Genomic DNA, 12,969 nt, shown 5'->3' with positions numbered 1-12,969 from the left:
TTTTCTTATTTGACGACTTTATGTTAGGTTTTAACTCCAAGATTTTGGGTACTCTACATCCTAGGAGGGGAAATACCCTTAAAATAGGGGGAAATACCCTTCAAATTGGGGAAGGACTTTATTATGAATTAAAATGACTTTCTTATAAATTAAAAGGACTTTATTATGAATTAAAATGATTTTTTTATAAATTTTTATGAATTAAAATGATTTTCTTATAAATTTTAAAATACCCCCGGTCTCCATCTAAAAACTATTTTTCTAAATGACCTAAGCCTAATTATCTCTATCAATAATGATATATATAATTCTCCTTGATTGTAGGATTGTATATACGTATTGTCTCTGGAGAACAAGCTCTAGAGTTGGCTTACCTAGAATAGCCTTTTATTCTTCTGTATAGAATATATAGGGATGACCATTTGACCCAGCGAGCAGATACCCACAAAACCAAACTCATTTAAGTGAAAAATTTATCAAATCCATACCCACGTAACCCACCCCATAGTATAATGGGTATTACCTTTACCCGCCCCACCAAAGTAATGGGTTACCCAAACCCAACCCAAAAACCCACCATTCCTGTTTTTTTTTTGTCATGATTTCAATTTTTTTTTTTAAATTTAAGATTAGCTCTTACAGTACATAGTTTTTTTTTTTTTTTGCCACTCTTACACTACATAGTTACTTAGTTACATGTTATTATGAATTATTACAATTATATAACGTATTTCTCTCTCTCTCTCTCTCTCTCTCTCTCTCTCCTCTCTCCTCTCTCCTCTCCCTACTTCTTATTTTTTTGGCCAGGCTCCGCTCCCTACTTCAATCACGTTGATTTAAATTTAAATTTCAGGTTCATTATACTTGAATTTAATGATAAAAAAAAAATTAAAAATAGAGGGTTTGGGTAAACCACGGGTATTATCCATACCTGCCCATTTTTTATACGGGTATTAACATGTATACCCATACCCGTCCCATTACCCAATTACCCATACCCAGACTACCCTAATAGAGTAGGTACCTGCGGGTACCCAAACCCACGGGTAAAATGGCCATCCCTAAAATATACAACTCATTTGTACAAACATATATACAAGAAATAGAGAGTTTTCTCTGCAAATCTTCTACACGTTCAACTTTTCTAACAAATAATGGACCCATGATTAAATTAATAAAAAGATAACAACCACATTATTTGAGATCCAAATTTAAGACATAAATTTGGAATCACTAGTTGTGTTCATGTAGTTTTCTATCAGCTCCAACTTTTAATTGAGCCATTAATTGAACTGCGGGAGTTGAATTAGTTGTTGATTCTAGAAAATTTCTTTGTCTAGTATATTTATACTTGATTATATATGAATTATATTGTCATGTTCTGAAGTTTTGTATTTTAGCTTAATCACTTTGAATTAATACGTGTGGAATGTACATTAAACTTTTTGAATGCCCTTAATATTTTGAGTTTCATGGATTTAGAGTTTTAGTGAGGAAGAAGAGAGACTTTGTAGTCTTTTTCCCCTCTAATACTATTAATGTCAAAATGATGTCATTTTGATGGTAATAACTTTTTTTGAAAAACTAGTAATCGATGGGTTGGGAATGACTAAGGTTAAAGATGATGAGGAGGAAAAAAAAAAATGTTTCGCAATATATAGGAGAGGATCATGATCAATATATAGGAGAGGATCATGATCCTTATTTAGTGAAAGAATTAATTAACCTTTTTGTACATGGTTGTTTAATGTTTTGAGGGATTTTGCATGAATCCTGAGAGGTGCAGTGCTTTTAGGTTGTAATATTAATGGCTTATGAAAGCTAGTTGCTCAAAGGTCTATGTAATCTGTGTTGTTCCTTATATTTGCTAGACTAATAATAATAATGAGGAAATTACCAATTTGGTCAATTTATTATTCACTTTGTCTTGGTTTGGTCCACAAATTTTTTTTTTTTTTGCCATTATGATCCACAAACTTTCTGACGTTTGTGCCATTCCGTCAAAATATCATAAACATACTTTAAATGGAGGGGCAAAATGGTCCATTATGTCCAATGTTTTCTAGTTTTTCTTCTCAATTTTGGCCTAACTTTTAACATATCAAATCTCCATCAAATTCAATAATATTATATTAGTTTTGAAGATATGAATCTTCTCTTTACAACCATATAAAAAACATTTAAAACAGAGCTATAAAAATTGAGATAAATGAGCATAAAGTAGGCTACCCGAAATAGCCCCATTTTTTAAGACCTAGGAAATGAATGAGAATTGAAGGAGAATTCGGGTTGAGGTGTACTTATCAATTTTTCAATTTTGGGGTTTATGTCGCTCTTAATTGAGATTTTGATTAATTTCTAGGTCGTTTAATTTGAGGTTGTGTGATGGATTGAGAGACTTTAAATATATTTTTAGTAGTTTAAGAAATTGATTTGAGGTGTTGAATTCAAAGAAAATTGAAGTTGGAAGAAATTTCAAAAATCTGGAAATTTTCTTTAAAAATGGGGCAGTTTCGGGTAGCCAACTTTGTGATCATTTATCTTTAGTTTTATAGCTCCATTTTGAATGCTTTTTATATGGTTGTAAAAAGGAGATTCATAGCTTCAAAACTAGTATAAGATTGATGAATTTGGTGGATATTTAATAGGTTAAAAGTTGGGTCAAAATTGAGAAAAAAAACTGGAAAACAAGGGACGAAATTAATGGATCATTTGCCCCTCCATTTAACGGTTGTTTATGATATTTTGACGGAATAGACCAAAATGGCAAACGTTAGAAAGTTCGTGGATCATAATAGCGAAAAAAAAAGTTTGTGGACCAAACCAAGACAAAGTGAATAATAAGTGTATCAAATTGGTAACTGAACCTCTAATAATAATTGATATTCTAATGAAATAGTTTATGGTGAGAGAACAGTAGGCTCAAAACTTGGTATTCTAATAATTGGTTTTCTATAAATTTGTAAAATATAGTAAAAAAGAAAACGAGTCTAGCTGAAAAGAAAAAAAAATTAGGCTTGTTTAAAGCTTATAAACAACTGCTAATGACCATTTGGTTGAACGCTTGTATCAAATATATGGAGCAACAAAAGGCAAATGGCCTAACTGGCGAGAAAAACTTTAGGAAATGGCCTAACTGCATGTCAAATTAGTTCCAAGGTGTCAATAATTTTGTTTTTTGTTTTTTTTTTGCCAGGGTGTCAATAATTTTGTTAACATGTCAACTAGGCCTAACCGTCAAATTAATTAGTTGGCCTTGTTAGCAAGTTGATCTGTAAAGGATTAACAACTAGGCCTTGTTAACAGTTAACTAGCTAGGCCTAGTAAGATGTCAAATGATTGATTTGTAATTATTAAACCCAAAGTTCACCTAGAGATTTTCAGCCCAAAACAGGATTAACCAGAGATTTTCAGGCCCAAAACAAGTTGAAATCTTTTTTTGTTTTTTAAATGATTGCAACTTCTAGTAGGAATGTAGGATGTTCATGGGATATACATATACCCCCATGGCCCCATTGGTTCCTCGAAAATAGGTATTTTGGTAATGATTTTCGGTCGGGTTTCTTATAAATTCTCACAAAAACAAAAAAGTAAACAAAATAATTGTGTGTTCAGAAAATTATAAATAAGATAAAGTACTTGTGGGGATATATGCAAGCACTCACCAGCAAAGGATCACCCTAAATGGCTCCACCAAGGCGCCATTATTATATTACTGCAAGTAATGATAAACATGTAAATGAGATTTAAATGCCAAAAAAAAAAGACAGGAACACATGAGATTTAAGTGCATGTGCATGCACAGAATTAATCTATCTAGTCTTAGGCATAGGTATGCAGACCATATATATATATATACTTTGACGTAAATAGATGATATGATTAGAAATTCATGTAATTAGATTGTCATTCTCAAGTGTTAGATTGAATTTTTACTTCAGTCTTTTGACTTTATTTATATATCTACTATAGGTACATTATTACTAAATTATGGACATATAATTGAGCACCTACATATTAATATATATATCTTCACTCTTCACTCTTCAGTGACTATTTACTGTATTAATTATCGATCGCCTTTGGTGCTGTAGAATTTGCACTGTCATATGCATGATTGCTTCCATCGATAACTTAATTCTATATTTTTGTCACACGTACTATTCGACAGATATATTGTTTTCTTTTGCGTGTAGAATCATCATTAGAGTCTAATCATTAGATGTTAAATCTTAAATTTTAGATGATAGCCCAAAATATGAGAATTGAATCCTAAAAACTTAAGTTATGAGGGAAAACAAAACATTCAACTGCCATTCGATTGGGTGGCGATCAACTGCACCTACATCCGTAGCGTACGTAGTTCCGAAACAAACATCTGCATAGCACAGTGGCAAATCTTCAAATCACAATTTAATATTAATTTGTATATGCATGTAATATAAGTATGCATATCTAAACTCAAATAATCAAAATTAAAATATTATAACCTAACACCCAGATTTAATGAAAATTAAATTTTATCTTAGTCTAGCTTTTTTTTTTTTTTTAATTCTTATTCTAGAGGGTAAAGGGGGGAAAAGAATAGAACTTTGGTTATGGGTAGTGTTGATCGAGGATAAAGTACTCTACCGGTATGGATATAAGAAGCCTCCACGCAGCTTAATGTCACTCATGAATTGGATGAAATGGGGCTTACTGGAGGTGTGACTTGTGAGGCTTAAGATAGCAGCGCGTGAATGCATGTCAGATTCATATGGAAAACACCAATTTTTGCTGGCAAGCTGTTTGCATGTAATGGCTTCAATTCACTTCAATGGGGTTGGGTACTTGGATTAATGCAATTTATAGTAGGAGACCACTGGGTTTGCGCGTGGTCTTACCCAAATAACAATAACAATAATGTTTGATTGTTTCTTTCTTCGCCTTTTATTTAATTCTATTCTTGGTTGAATGCAGCCAACCAGACTCTTAATTTCTCCACACGCGGAGCGTAACCCCTACATGTTTTACTTGGCATGATTTCCAGGAAATTACAATTAATTTTATCTTAAGTGCTATAATTTCCAGGTTAACGTAATCATATATATATATATATATTAATTAATTCGATAGCCTTATTTACTTAATTACAGGAATATTTTTTCAAAGTCTCTAGCTCTAGCTATGGTCATTCATTAATATTTCATCTCTTGTTTTTTCTCTGTGGGTTATTTATATTATAATGCAACTGGGGTTTGCCCACACCAACCTTTGGCCAAGCAGTCCGACAAAAAAAAACCTTCGGCCAAGTAGGAACTCGTTTTCTCTAGAACGATCATATGTCTGCAGTTTGGTAGGGATCTCGCTTTTCCTATCAACTCATCTTCTGTTATATAAAATTTGAAAAAAAATCTTAATTAATGTGTCCATAATGAGTACAGGTAGAATTAAATAAAACTTGAAAAATTCAACATAATTGAAAACAAAACAAAGAAAAATTCAACACATAAAAAATTAATGAACATCAAACCTAATAGACTTAAGCAAAGTTAATTGGCAAGTTCTATATAATATTTATGTTAAAACTCAGCCAACTTTTATTAGAATATTTTTTCCTTAACCCCCCACATCTCCGTCGAATTGTAGCTCATGAAGGGTTGATGTGAAGTTAGCAAGTTTTTGAAGTACAAAGACCACGGATCGGAGGAAGCATACATCCAGCGCTGCAGTGCAAATTATATAGAGAGTAGACAGCTAATTAACCCTCCTCCCCTTGTTAAAAATATAAAGAAATTAATTGTCAGACTCACATGAATTTTTGCCTTATGAGATTTTTTTCTTTTTATTATTTGATCGAGGAGAGGGAGAGTCCAAAATGAGAGATCTTCTAACATTAGGAAGGTAACTAGCTAGCTACTAAATCAGTTGCTATATAATTTTTTCTTTCTGACTAAAGAAAAATAAAATATTTTAATGTTAGTTAAAATAAATAAATTACACTGTTTCAGGAAGTTCCTAAACTAGTTAGCTAGCTTTATAGTTTATACCCATTTTGGCTAAACTTTAGCTAAAGCTTTCAAAATTGTTGGAGATGCTCTTATTCTAAAGCGGTAGTCAGATGGAGCTCCTTAGACCAAAAAGAGAGAAATGTCAGAAAAATCAGTATCCAAAATACCCACTAGCGAAAAGCTCAACCAAATTTTGGCTAGCTCAATACGAAGAGAGAGAGAGTGTGTCATGTTAGCTAGATATCTAGTATTTTAATCAGTTTTGTTGATATAAAGGTGAAGAATACGTAAAGGACAACACATATAAAAGTTGAAATTACTTCAATGAAATATTGATTTTACAATTGTATGTGTTAAATTTAATCCTTAAATATGTCGTCTCTCATTTATACCTCAAATGAGCAAGACTCATATTTTAATATAGTTTACAAACACACTTTAATATATAATATAAATATATTATTTTCTAAAACACAGAGCATGGATGGACCAGTCACTTCAAAAATGAGAAGGCTCAAATGGCTTAATCGAAAAAAGTTTTTGTTAGAGTTTAATGTATAAATGTTATGTAAGTTGAAACAAATAGCTTTATACCCTAATATTTGGCCTCACGTCCAACTTCAATGTTCTCGAAGTATTTATGACATGAAAAACTGTCAACTTCATTCATAATTTTTGGTATCAATTATACTTAATTAGTCCAAAATATATAGGCCGGTTGTTCTTTGATTTTTTATGTGGTTGTGACTATATATGACTGGCCAATGAAAATTTGTTCCGTATTACACATGTGATTAATTGTTTTTCATTTATCGGTTAGTTTAGAATTTAGCTCTCGAATTTTTTCTCTAATTTTGGATTCAGCTTTGTAATGACAAATCTCAATCCCTGAAGTAACACTGTCCAAAACAAAATAAAAACTAGAAAATAAAATTGATTAAACTTGGTTGTCGATTGATCTAGCTAGGGTGGTGATTAATGAGTAACATTTGGATTTACCAAAGAAAAATTTGTCTTAAGCTTTTGAGGTAGATAATAATTTTCTATTTATTTTAACAAAATGGCGAGAAATTCTCTTATAATAAAGCATGAGAAAAATGAGCATATTGAGCCATTGGATTACATTGTTAACTAATTAGACACAAAATTACAATATTACCTCTTTCATTTTTCTGAGTAAACTTTATCAAATTGGTGAAGGTGAGAAGTGAGAACTTATATATAAGCTGTTTAATTAGAGGAGAGTTTCATTTAAGGGCCAAGTGCTAGTTATCACTAGGTCGATCTCTGTTGCTGTGATCGATTACGCACATTCTGTGCCGGCTACATATCTAGGCTAAATAGGACGTACGCACAGTACTCTATCATGGCTGACAACCAAACAAGTGCACATGAGAAACAAAAGGAAAAGCTGGAGAAACAAAAAAAGGAGTTACAAAAAAAAATTGGGGAGCAGGATGGTCGCCTCAATCATCTTCAATCAACTGGCTTCCAACTTGCAAACTTCTACTTCGTCTTCCAAGGAGTTATTTTGACGGCAACAGTAAATGGTGCCTCAGGCACCCTCAGATGCTCAGACAATGGGTTTCTTCTGACCCTCTCTATATTAGCAGCCATTCTTAATTTCGTTTCATTGATTATAATTGGAAATGGATATATTAAAACCATCACCCAACGAGACCGGTCCTGGCATCAGTGCAATAAATTGCTTAATGATTTAACCCTTCTTGATGAATTGCTAGCTGCGTCTGATCAACATGAGGAAGCGCAAGAAGAGATGTATGAAGTGGATCGTTATAGGAAACTCAAACGTACTCTCTTGTTTGCAGTTTGCATGGTTCTCTTTTTGGGTGTTTCCGGCATCATGTTTGCGACTTGCTACACCATTCTTTGCAGGAATTCAGCTGATCAAAGTACGTAGCCATCCAACGTTACTGTTAGCAATAAATGCATGAGGTTTTGTGACGGTTCCAAGTGTATGAGAATCTGCAGTGAATACTAGGGCTTTGAGCTTTTCTTCGATATTTGTGGGATATAAAATTAAAGCTTATACACCACTTTGTTATTTATATATGATTAATGTTCGTGTAAATATTTCGTGTCAATTAATTCATGAAGTGAAATTTGTGAAGTTAAAAATTGTTGGTTGAAATTCATTAGTTGTCGGCCATGTTATACACCGTACGCTCGTGCATTTGTTGTTGTCTACCCAGTCGTACTAGGGTGACTTTGTGATGTGATGTGATGTACCACAATGAAATTAAACCTGGGTTTACATGCATAAAGGCTACAAATAACGTGATATATAACAGAATAAATTCTCACCACCACCAACAATCCAAAAAATGCCTAGTGTCTAACAAGCTAACTATAGCTAGTTTTTTATAATAAATGCAATTATTAGAGGGAAACTAATTATCTATAATAAAAAGAAAAAAGAAAAATCAAGAACCCCACACCTGAGCACCGTCGGCCGGTTCGACACGTACCAAGGAACCCAACACTCCCCTCATCTCTCTCTCTCTCTCTCTCTCTCTCTCTCTCTCTCTCTCTCTCATTCTTTTTTGTCTTTCAAGCTAACCACTCCTTAAGGTTAATGACATATATGATGCCCATACTACTTAGGTGGCTACTTATGCAGGCGGGTTTCAGCTGTAAGTAAGCAGTCGGCAAGCGGGGCAGCGCAAGCGATCGAGCACATGCTGACTTAAGACAGTTTTCATTCTATTTAAAATTCAGTTTTAAAAATATCCCAATTTGATTATTTATTTACTATCTTTATCAAATTTAATGAAGTTAAGCATTTGAGGGTTCTACGGTTTTAAATTGGATGAATTCAAGGTTGTAGAAGATAGGATAAAATTGTATGTGGTGTCCCATTGTCTATAAAAAATTCTGAAATTTTGAACGTTTTCGAGTATTCAATGTTGTATAAGAAACAATACAATTGATCGTCGTCCCCATGGAAAATATACTGGAGTCTGGTAATTAATATAATGTCGTAAAAAGGAACAAACAAATGGATTATATTTACTGGTATTTTCTTCCCCGTTTGTTCGTTCTATTCTGCCTATCGGGGAAATAGACTGCACTTTGTCGAAGTCATCGGCGAAGCAGCAGGTGCTCCTTGTTGGAGTTGGAGTCGTCGATCGACACAGCAGCTAGCAAGTAACGGACCATTAGGTTATTATCATCATCATTGTTGGGATCGTCGATTGTCGACAGATCATGAACACATTTACTTGAATTTAACAAGAAAAAATTGAATTTAAGAACAATGGACCTGTCTCCTCCCCATCCTGCCATTGAAGTACGTGATTTTGGATTCATGGCTTTTGGAGTTAATTGATGCTTTTTCTTTGTCGATTTTGGGGAATGATGATCCTGGTTTTAGTGTAGCTGCAATGTTATAACTGCAGATGCAATTAATTATAAATGCAATATCCAAGCGATCATCAACTCTTCATGCCAAAAGATCGACTTTTCTGAATGCTCAGCGTTGTTTTTTGTACGTAATAACACAAACGACTATACTTTTAACAAATTAAATCAGCAACCGGTCACTTATTGTTAAAGGACCTCGCAATATTTGAAACTTCCATACCAAAATGAATTATTCTCTATCTACTATAATTATTAGCGTTAGAAAACTGATAAACTACCTATAAAAAATAAAATCAGAATTAAACTGATAAACTATATAAAAGTTGGACAAAGTCTTTTGCCCTGATTACATGCTATGTTTTAAAAATTATTTCGTTGACCAAAGTTGTCCAACTAGTTAACCAAGCAAGCCAACAAGGCCATCGTGATCGCAGCAAGTTGCCCGGAAGAAGTTGCGATCTGACTTTTGCGTAAAAGAATACGTAAGCTTCCTTTTTCTTTGTTTAAAAAAAGTTAGCGTGTCTTAATATCTTATTTGAAGATGCTCCTGGTAGTTGTATTTCTGTCCTCTTTGAGGATGTTCTGGGTGTTCTCATGCCCGTTTAGTTGCTAGTTAGGTTGTTTGTTTGGGCCTTTGGCCTCGTTCCTTACCAAAAGAAAAAAGAGTTAGCGTGTCTTAATATTTTATTATTCCTCGGTTTTTTCGCTTTGTGTTTGGACTTTGTGCCGCCAATTTGAAATATAAAAAAAAGTGAGTGCGTCTTAAATATCTTATTACTGTTTGATTGGCAATTACAAACTATAGTACAATTACAAAATGCATAAATATCGTTTTCAACTTTTATTTTAAAATATATCCTTCATAAAAAAAAGGATCACATCCTCTACCATGTTGGGATTAATTATACTACTTATAACAGATTTCTATCCTAACTATCTAAAAATCTTCAACGGTGGAGATCACTTTACAATTCTAAAAATCCAACATGAGTAAGCAGAGTCTAGTTAATATGAGAGACTAATTATTGGGGATGAATGACAGTTGTATAAAAACCTTAGATTAGTCAAATAGCATATGGTTTGTTAGATTAATGTTAAATTTGAGTTCAAAATTTCAAAGTTAAAATCTACATGCAACCACAATAAACTTCATTTGTACCCTAGAAGGCTATGGAATTTTGGGGAGCCCTATTTCTCCACAAAATTCCAACATATGGGTCGACATAAACTTATTGCAGCACATGTCGACGCTGTGGCAACATCCGCAAATTTTGAAAAATGCAGACATCCTTTCTAGAGAAAATCTCTATATATATATGTACAGTAATAATCACTCACTTACTATAGAGCGGATAATTCCTCGTTCACTTAACCACCCGCTCATCAGGGAGTGGAGAATTCAATGATCGAGACTGTCCATTTTTTAAGTCCATCATTAATGGTTGTCCTCGTAAAAAATAAGCCAAATCGATAATTGTTTGGACCTTCAAACTTTGTAGATAAATATAGTCCGTTAGATAAAATTAAAATGATGTTGACAGTAATGCACTGACTAAACAGTTTTCGATTTGGCTATTTTTTGTAAGGGTGATCTTTGAATGATGCCCTAAAATATGAAAACTTCCGATCATTGAAATTCGTTGCTGGGTGGTTAAGTGAGCGGAGAATTCCTCGCTTTATGGTACTGAGTGATCATTTCTGTATATGCAGAAATGATCACCCTTTGAATTTAGATTTTTGACTCTTTCAAAATTTAGACGGAACTCTCATGCCCCGTAATCAGTGAGCTCAATCATTCATATTAAGTTATGTATTTTAAAAATTTTAAACAATAAGATATATTTTTTTTATTTACACCCAACTTTTCAAAATTGGGTATTAAAAAAAGAAATTGAGCGAGAAAGGATAAAAGTTAAAACTCAGACCACAAATACTTGATTAAGGGTCCAGTCAAGTTTTCTCGAGTTTAATACGTTTCTACAGCTTATGGGACGATTTCGTGGAATTGCATGTTTACTTTTTTTTTTTTAATGTTCACAAAACTTTATTATTTTTTATGTTCATGTGGTACACACTATTATAGAAAAGAAAGCTATTTAGCATAGTAAATTCAATCTTTCGATCATAATTAGTAAATTACCGTATAATATGTATATATGTTACTTGTACGCATGCATTTTTGAAAAACTTTTATTTCCCGTCTTGTTTTCAAAATACAAAAAAGAAAATAACTTAACTAGGTGCATTTTTCAACTCAAAAATATTCTACATATATTTTCAATTACACGTATCATTAATTGACTAAAAAAATTACACGTATCATTAACGTATTAAACACATATAGTTCCCGTATTATCACGTATTTTCATGTATTATTTACATATTTTTGAAAAGGGAAAAAGATGTCTATATATATATACTCATTCATCCAATACGAGACTGTATGTTGTAAGTACATCTAAAATTAACCATGTCCATATGCACTGACTCCCCATTTTCACACACCAAAACATCAGAAATTAAAGACCTAAATTAATGGATGCTACGCTAAAGGACTTGGAGAGAAGATCTGAGAAACTGGATTCCATCAGCGAAAGACAAGAGAAAACAGTAAGATATTTTGAAAAAACTACGATACAGCTAGTCGTGGCTTATATTTTCTTCCAAGTTCTCATATTCGTTTCTATTTCTCAACAACCTAGCATCTCCTGCAAACACTGGTGGATTCCATTCTGCCTCTCGTTCCTCATCGGTGTTATCTTTGCCATCACGTTTAAGAGATTCGTCAGCAAATGGGAGCGTACACAATATCATCACGACATGAACTTGATGCAGCGAAATTCGATTCACCACACGATTGTGTCGTTCTCCGCAGATGAATCCAACAATCAGCAGCCGCAGCAGACGGAGACATTGAAGTCCGATAGGGTGAAAGTGTATCAGAGATATGCGTTCGTTTCTCTGGTTTCTTTGGCACTTCTTGCCTACACGATTCTTATTCTAAAGGCCTGTCGATCCATTGTCTGTCATAAATAGTGTTGCCACAGCGGCGTCCTAGGCCAGGTAAGTTGTTCCTCGTCCCTTCAGAGGACCAGTGCTAGACTGCTAGGTACAATTCATCTTTCATATTCGGATATTCAGTAATGACTTGTTTACCGATCATATATCAGTATTTTTAGACGGTTAGGATTAGAACTACATAAATATTCGGATTATAACTTCAAAGGCTAATAATTTAACTAGTAGGTGCTTCTCCCAAACATGCCTTTAAAAGTGCTTCTATATACAATTCTCCAAAAAAACTTATATATGTCATCCTAACTAGATGATCGATCGGCCACACGTACTCCGGATGAGTGTGTAACTTAAGAACAACTATAGACTAGTAGAAACAGAGAGGGAAATTTACAAAACTTAACTAAAATTTGTTTTATTTAAAGATTTTTAACTTTTTTTGGAAATTTAGAAATCTAACGCTTGAGTAGTGCTTGAATCCCCTATTGAGACACAATTTGAAGTTGAGGTGTGGCCAGAATAAGTAGCTTATTTTGAACATTTTCAATCAAAGGTATTTGGTAAAAAAAAAAAAAACCAG

The 12,969-nt window shown here is 33.3% G+C and overlaps 1 long non-coding RNA gene and 1 pseudogene across 1 annotated transcript; both read left to right on the top strand.

The window, feature by feature from the left end:
- The first annotated feature begins 7,180 nt into the window (after nt 1-7,180).
- LOC147279071 (uncharacterized) lies at nt 7,181-7,992 on the top strand (annotated as a pseudogene).
- A 3,848-nt stretch (nt 7,993-11,840) lies between these two features.
- LOC147279070 (uncharacterized) lies at nt 11,841-12,536 on the top strand. The gene is made up of 2 exons (XR_015123536.1): nt 11,841-11,984; nt 12,077-12,536. It is a non-coding gene; the product is annotated as an uncharacterized LOC147279070 (long non-coding RNA).
- Nucleotides 12,537-12,969: the final 433 nt, after the last annotated feature.

This window comes from Dryas octopetala, chromosome 7 (genome assembly GCF_963921425.1).
Source record: "Dryas octopetala chromosome 7, drDryOcto1.1, whole genome shotgun sequence".
NCBI lineage: Eukaryota > Viridiplantae > Streptophyta > Magnoliopsida > Rosales > Rosaceae > Dryas > Dryas octopetala.
This window is presented reverse-complemented; position numbering and strand designations above follow the sequence as displayed.